The sequence below is a fragment of the Salvelinus sp. IW2-2015 genome, linkage group LG26 (genome assembly GCF_002910315.2).
Source record: "Salvelinus sp. IW2-2015 linkage group LG26, ASM291031v2, whole genome shotgun sequence".
Taxonomy (NCBI): Eukaryota; Metazoa; Chordata; class Actinopteri; order Salmoniformes; family Salmonidae; genus Salvelinus; species Salvelinus sp. IW2-2015.
Window position 1 is genome coordinate 26,618,935 of NC_036866.1, and position 8,176 is coordinate 26,627,110.

Here is an 8,176-nt window from a genome sequence, read left to right on the forward strand (position 1 = left end):
GTTGGAGAATCCCAGAACTTGGTCACATCTTGTGGTCACCAGGTCTCTTAATCTACAAATAGAGGCCATCTCCATGCCAATAGGGCTCTTTGGAAGGGTTTACCAGAAAAAAAGCCTTCATTTAGATCATACAATAATCTAAATGCCTTGAATTGGAACCAGGTGCTATCGATATATGATACAAMAATAAAGGTCTTTAGCTACACACACCAGCAGTGGGTTGAGTGTAAGAATACGGCTATAACGTAACAAAATGTGGAAAGAAAATGTGGAAAAGTCAAGGGGTCTGAAGGCACTGTACAATGTAGTGATGATCTCAAATATTACAAAAACATGTAGGCAATGTACATTCCACATGCTAACTACACTCCATGCTGTCAAGTAAGTACTGAAACTTTTACTCCACCTCTCAGATCCAGATACAGGGGTGGAGACTACAATGCAATGAAAATGAAAGTAAAATTCTTCAATTGAACAATACATTTAAGAGCAACGGGGATTGGGCATATAATCTGTCTAACACAAGAATACACGGTAAGAAATTACAAGTGTTATGATTAAAATAAATTATATTTGGAGTTATGAGATCTTTASTTAAAGATTTCAGCTGCTACTTAATTTAACAAATAAGAGTGTTAAGAATGTTAGATAAGTTATCATTATCAAGAGGTGAGTTTCTGCTCAGTAAAAYACACTTTCCCAGGGTAAACTAAATCAAAAAGTGTCAAGGAATGCTTTAATCAGTCTGATTTGTGTTTGCTGATATCTGAGTATTCATTCTGGWACAGTTAAAACAAAAGTTTTAGAACCACAGGAAATCAGATCCCACCCTGTGCCTAGAGGCATGGTTGATCCTTAGTGCAGAGCTAACTATGTCTGGTGAGAGCACATGGCGAATGAGTCTGTGCTAATATAAATATCTAAGGAAAAGCCTGCTGGGCTTTGCCACTTGCTGTGCCCCTTTAGTTTTCTCTTTGGTTCATATGTTTGTAATTTTAATGAGCATGCTTAAAAAAAAAAGAAGAGGAATGGAAATAGAGAAACTGTTAAACTGTTAGTGAAAGCAAAGTATGATGAACTGAACTATGAATACGCATTTCTTATGAACTGTCACTCAGTCAAATCGTATAAATTGTTACATGTTGGGTTATATATTGTTTCAGTGTATAAAGTAATCTGTAACGGCGCTTTGTTCCACGATGCTTTATGCTAGAAACCACCTKTAAAATACCCTGGAAAGACTCTGATGCATATGGGGATATCATTGTTCTATGACATTCAGAGGCTGAGCTACAACCTTCTATAGCCAAGGACACAAARCATARACTTTGCTTGGGAACGAATCTAATTCTGTCACTATCAATTGATTAAGCTATTCACTTTCTGTAATAAAATATGTTTAAAACCTGACAGCTTTTAGGGAAATACTTCTTGACGTTCTCTCGTTGGGCTAAGCCACGGAAGAAGAGTAGCCAGCAGTTAAAGCTTACATTTTCTGTCGGTAGGTCTACTCTGTTTGGGGTGGAAAGGTAGGTCTACTCTGTCTGGGGTGGAAAGGTAGGCCTACTCTGTCTGGGGTGGAAAGGTAGGCCTACTCTGTCTGGGGTGGAAAGGTAGGCTACTCTGTCTGGGGTGGAAAGGTAGGTCTACTCTGTCTGGGGTGGAAAGGTAGGTCTACTCTGTCTGGGGTGGAAAGGAAGGTCTATTCTGTCTGGGGTGGAAAGGTAGGCCTACTCTGTCTGGGGTGAAAGGTAGTCTACTCTGTCTGGGGTGGAAAGGTATTGGGTAGTGTCTTGGGGAAAGGAATTAGGTGGGGAGTAGGTATGCTCGGGGTAGAGCTATCGTTAGGCTCTCTGTCTGGGGTGGGAAAGGTAGGTCTACTCTGTCTGGGTGGAAAGAAGGTCTATTCTGTCTGGGGTGGAAAGTAGGCCTACTCTGTCTGGGGTGAAAGGTAGGTCACTCTGTCTGTGGGGAAAGAAGGTCTATTCTTTGGGTGGAAAGTTAGGCCTATTCTGTCTGGGGTGGAAAGGTAGGCCTATTCGTCTGGGGAAATGTAGGCATATCCTGTCTGGGGTGGAAAGGTAGGTCTACTCTGTCTGGGGTGGAAATGTAGGCCTATTCTGTCTGGGGTGGAAAAGGTAGGCCTACTCTGTCTGGGGTGGAAAGGTAGGCCATTCTGTCTGGGGTGGAATGTAGGCCTATTCTGTTGGGGTGGAAAGGTAGGCCTATTCTGTCTGGGGTGGAAATGTAGGCATATCCTGTCTGGGGTGGAAAGGTAGGTCTACTCTGTCTGGGGTGAAAGGTAGGTCTACTCTGTCTGGGTGGACATGTAGGCCTATTCTGTCTGGGGTGGACATGTAGGCTATTCTGTCTGGGGTGGGTGGAAAGGTAGCCTATTCTGTCTGGGGTGGAAATGTAGGCATATCCTGTCTGGGTGGAAAGGTAGGTCTACTCTGTCTGGCGGTGGAAATGAGCTATCTGTCTGGGTGAAAGTAGGCTTATTCTCTGGGGTGGAAATGTAGGCCTATTCTGTCTGGGGTGGAATAGGTAGGTCTACTCTGTCTGGGGTGGAAATGTAGGCCTATTCTGTCTGGGGTGGAAAGGTATGTCTTACTCTGTCTGGGGTGGAACGGTAGCCTATTCTGTCTGGGGTGGAACGGTAGGCCTACTCTGTCTGGGTGGAACGGTAGGACTACTCCTGTCTGGGGTGGAACGGTAGGCCCTACTCTGTCTGGGGTGGAAAGGTAGACTTACTCTGTCTGGGGTGGATGGTAGGCCTATTCTGTCTGGGGGGAAAGGTAGGCTTACTCTGTCTGGGGTGGAAGGTAGGCCCTACTCTGTCTGGGGTGGAAAGGTAGGCCTATTCTGTCTGGCGGTGGAAAGGCAAGCCTATTCTGTCTGGGGTGGAAAGGTAGGCCTATTCTGTCTGGGGTGGAAAGGCAAGCCTATTCTGTCTGGGGTGGAAAGGTAGGCCTAATCTATCTGGGGTGGAAAGATTTGCATTGGAGAACATGATGAGATTAACACATATGCCTTTCTCTCTGTCCATTTCTTGCCTGTATTTTCTATAATTTGTGTGGTATAAAATAAAGATTATGATGACATGTAAAATGCCCGAATTGCATGACATTTTTGTAAAAGGCAATTTTTTCTGACCTGCAAATATGTTGATAGTTTAATGGATGATTTTACTATAAAGGAGTCTTTCCACCCCTACTTTTCCTGGTGGTCTGCGAACCCACAACCTTCTGGACGGCAGCCATGTGAGCTATCAAAATTCCAGCGTCGACATTTAACCCTTAAAGGACGAAGAACATTTTGTAAAGCTTCATGTCTAAGGCTCTGATCTGTCCAATAATTGAGGGTAAATGGTAGACATGTTCTCTGCTATCCACTTTGTATTCATTATTTTTGGGGTATAGTGGAGGGCCACTTGATTTTTTTTGAAGTGTTCAGGGTACATCTAGTTAGAAAATATTTGCTGATGTGAGGGCCATCCATTTTAATTTTAAAGAGGTCCGTTTTTCTCCATGTAACCCTTATTATAAACAACATTAAAAACCTTACCAGTCTGGAGGTTGCTGATGCTACTAGGCAGGGACAGTGGATGAGATGGAGGAAAGATACACCCCAGGAGGGGCTATGAAGATGTTCATGGCTATCCTGACGAAACGTTTCTGACAGTCTGCAAAATAGGTGATAAAACTGTACAGTTGAAGTCGGATGTTTACATACACTTAGGTTGAAGTCATTAAAACTTGTTTTTCAACCACTCCACAAATTTCTTGTGAACAAACTATAGTTTTGGCAAGTCGGTTAGGACATCTACTTTGTGCATGACACAAGTAATTTTTCCAACAATTGATTACAGACCGATTATTTCACTGTATCACAATTCCAGTGGGTCAAAAGTTTACATACACTAAGTTGACCATACCTTTAAACAGCTTGGAAAATTCCAGAAAATGATGTCAAGGCTTTAGAAGCTTCTGAGTCAATTGGAGGTGTACCTGTTGATTTATTTCAAGGCCTACCTTCAAATTCTGTGCCTCTTTGCTTGACATCATGGGAAAATCCCAAAAAATCAGCCAAGACCTCAAAAACAAAATTGCAGACCTCACAAGTCTGGTTCATCCTTGGGAGCAATTTCAAACGCCTGAAGGTACCACGTTCATCTGTACAAACAATAGTACGCAAGTATAAACAACATGGGACCACGCAGCCGCCATACCACTCAGGAAGGAGACGCGTTCTGTCTCCTAGAGATAACGTACTTTGGTGCGAAAAGTGCAAATCAATCCCAGAACAACAGCAAAGGACCTTGTGAAGATGCGGGAGTAACACGTACAAAAGTATCTATATCCACAGTAAAACGAGTCTATATCGACATAACCTTATAGGCCGCTCAGCAAGGAAGAAGCCACTTTCCAAAACCCATAAAAAAGCAGACTACGGTTTGCAACTGCACATGGGTTCAAAGATCATACTTTTTTGGAGAAATGTCCTCTGGTCTGATGAAACAAAAATAGAACTGTTTGGCCATAATGACCATCGTTATGTTTGGAGGAAAAAGGGGGATGCTTCAAGCCAAGAACACCATCCAGAAGCATGGGGTGGCAGCATCATGTTGTGGGGTGCTTTGCTGCAGGAAGGACTGGTGCACTTCACAAAATAGATGGCATCATGCGGTAGGAAAATTATTGGGATATATTGAAGCAACATCTCAAGACATCAATCAGGAAGTTAAAGCTTGGTCGCAAATGGGTTTCCAAATGGACAATGACCCCAAGCATACTTCCAATTGTGGCAAAATGGCTTAAGGACAACAACGTCAAGGTATTGGAGTGGCCATCACAAAGCCCTGACCTCAATCCTATAGAAATTTGTGGGCAGAACTGAAAAGGCGTGTGCGAGCAAGGAGGCCGACAAACCTGACTCAGTTACACCAGCTCAGTCAGGAGAGATGGGCCAAAATCCACCCAACTTATTGTGGGAAGCTTGTGAAGGCTACCCGAAATGTTTGACCCAAGTTAAACAATTTAAAGGCAATGCAACCAAATACTAATTGAGTGTATGTAAACTTCTGACCCGCTGGGAATGTGATGAAGAAAGAAAAGCTGAAATAAATAATTCTCTCTACAATTCATTCTGACATTTCACATTCTTAAAATAAAGTGGTGATCCTAACTGACCTAAGACAGGGAATTTTTACAGGGATTAAATGTCAGGAATTGTGGTAMAACTGATTTAAACGTATTTGGCTAARGTGTATGTAAACTTYCGACTTCAACTGTACATTGRGGCAAATGMCAGATGGGCTGGTCCAGTTTTAGCCTAGTGGTCCTGTCTAATTGGGGTTTTAATCGCAAAATTATCGGGCTAATAATGGGTAGTGCTGAGAAATTAATGGTTTTTAAGGTTGGTTCGGTTTCAGTTCCATTATTAAAACATTATCACAATTTCAGATTTTGGTTTCGATAGCTTTTTAAAACATTAACTGCATTATGAATTATGTGGGTTGAATGCTGTTACAACAATAATACATTTACTAAAGGTCCCATGATGGTAGTGACTGCCTGTCACGGCCGTTTAAAGGAGTGGACCAAGGTGCATCGTTTTGAGCGTACATACTTGTTTAATATAAGAATTTGCCACCAAAACAATAAACGAACACGTGAAGCCAACATAGTGCTCACAGGCAACTAAACATGGACAACTACCCACCAAACCAACATGGAAAATGGCAACCTAAATAGGCTCCCCAATCAGAGACAACGATAAACAGCTGTCTCTGATTGGGAACCCACTCAGGCCACCATAAACCTACAACCCCTAGACAATACTAAATCCCCATAGATAACAAAAAACCCTAGACAAGGGAAACCCTAGACAATACAAAAACTAAACAAACTACCCCTTGTCACACCCTGACCTAACCAAATAATAAAGAAAGCAAATATAACTAAAGTCAGGGCGTGACACTGCCCATGACTGCTTAACACTTATTAACCATCAGCTCTTCAATTACTTTACTTTAATAAAATATGTGTCGTGTATATAACATTGTGTATACAACATTTGTTTTATGACATTACATTCCAAGTCATCATCTCATCTCTATAAAGCTGCTGCCTATGCTGTCTGACAAAATCACAATTTTAGTAGTTGTTCAAAGTAAATAAGCTATACTTTTATTACTGCTGAATAGAAACGATCAATCACTTAGATCATGTATTTTCAGGTGGAGATACAGTGCATTTTTCTCATCGATCTACACACAAGCCGTTGAGTCTTCTTGGGTATGAAGCTACAAGCTTGGCACACCTGTATTTGGGGTGTTTCTCCCATTTTTCTCTGCACATCCTCTCAGCTCTCTCAGGTTGGATGGGGAGCTCGCTGCACAGCTTTTTTCAGGTTTCTCCAGAGAGAAACGGCCACTCAAGGACATTCAGAGACTTGTCCGAAGCCACTCCTGCATTGTCTTGTTGTGTGCTTGGGGTGTTGTCCTGTTGGAAGGCAAACCTTTACCCCAGGATGAGGTGCAGGTTTTCATCAAGGATCTCTCTGTACTTTGCTCTGTTCATTTCCCTCACCTGACTAGCTTCCGTCCCTGCCACTGAAAAACATCCCCACAGAATGATGCTGCCACCACCATGCTTCACCGTTGGGATGGTGCCAGGTTTCCTCCAGATGTGACGCTTGGCATTCAGCGCAAAGAGTTCAATCTTGGTTTCATCAGACCAGAGACTTGTTTCTCATGGTCTGAGAGTCCTTTACGTGCAATTTGGCAAGTCTCCTATGACTTTTACTGAGGAGTGGCTTCCATCTGGCCACTCCACCATAAAGGCCTGGTTGGTGGAGTGGTGCAAAGATTGATGTCTTCTGGAAGGTTCTCCCATCTCCACAGAGGAACTCGAGCTTGTCAGAGTGATCATTGGGTTCTTGGTCACCTTCCTTGACCAAGGCCCTTCTCCTCGATTGCTCCAGTTTGAACGGGTGGCCAGCTCTAGGAGAGTCTTGGTGGTCCAAATTTCTTCCATTTAAGAATAATGGAGGCCACTGTGTCTTGGGGACCTTCAATGCAGCAGACATTTTTTCCGTACCCTTCCCCAGATCTGGGCCTCAACACAGTCTTGTCTCGGAGCTCTACCGACAATTCCTTCGACATGGCTTGTTTTTGCTCTGAATGCACTGTCAACTGTGGGACATTATATATACAGGTGTGTGCCTTTCCAAATAATGTCCAATTATTGAATATACCACAGGTGGAATTCAATCAAGTGGAGAAACATCTCAAGAATGGAATGGAAACAGGATGCACCAATTTAGAGTCTCATAGCAGAGCGTCTGAATACTTTTCCTAATTTTCAAAAATTAAAAATAAACAGTTTTCAGTTTATTATTATTGGGTATTTGTGTAGATTGATGAGGAAAATTTTGTATCAATCTATTTTAAAATAATGCTGAACTAACTGAAAAAGTAAAGGAATCTGAATAATTTCCAAATGCACTGTACCTTGCGAAGAAACTGCTCTCTATGTATCCCCTCTGATAGCGCAATCTTCTGTCCATTATGTAGCAAACGTAAAAGAAACACAGACTGGACAAGTAGCGCAAAATGGATTATTGTCTTATAGTTCATTATCACGTTTTCTGTGCTAAACTATGTATAACATTGGCCTGTTGAAAGTACAATTCCCCTCTACATGGAACAGTTCATGATCTGATTTATTTCTAGAGGAACTGCAGCGCGATGTGTGCATTGAGCTCACAGAAAAAAAAAGATAACGAAATGAAATTCAAATCATTTAACCAAGATCAGTCAATTAACCAACATTCCAATTAATCACTCATCACTAATAATGGGTGCTTTAAGGGAAAAAAATTGCCGGTGCGGGAGCCTCAAGGGAAAAAATGGCAGTGTGGGGCCTCAATGCAAAAAATGGGAAGGTGTGTTAGAAATGCCAGGGCGATTCTTGGTCCCAGTCCACCCTGCATCAAATCAATCAAATTTTTGATTTGTCACTGCGCCGAATATAACATGTGTAGATATTACCGTGAAATGCTACTTTCAAGCTCTTAACCAACAATGCAGTTTTGAGAAAAAAAAGAGTTAAGAAAAATATTACTAAATTAACTAAAGTAAAAAAATAGAAGAAGACATCAATAACGAGGC

General features: G+C 42.1%; 1 protein-coding gene across 2 annotated transcripts in view; it reads left to right on the forward strand.

Moving 5' to 3' along the window:
- Window positions 1-446: 446 nt before the first annotated feature.
- Window positions 447-8,176, forward strand: part of LOC111952754 (receptor-interacting serine/threonine-protein kinase 3-like) — a 52,306-nt gene continuing 44,576 nt past the window's right edge. For both annotated transcript variants that reach the window (XM_070435041.1, XM_070435042.1), the window contains exon 1: window positions 447-534. The gene's annotated coding sequence lies outside the window, so the exon portion shown is untranslated. The remainder of the gene's footprint in view (window positions 535-8,176) is intronic.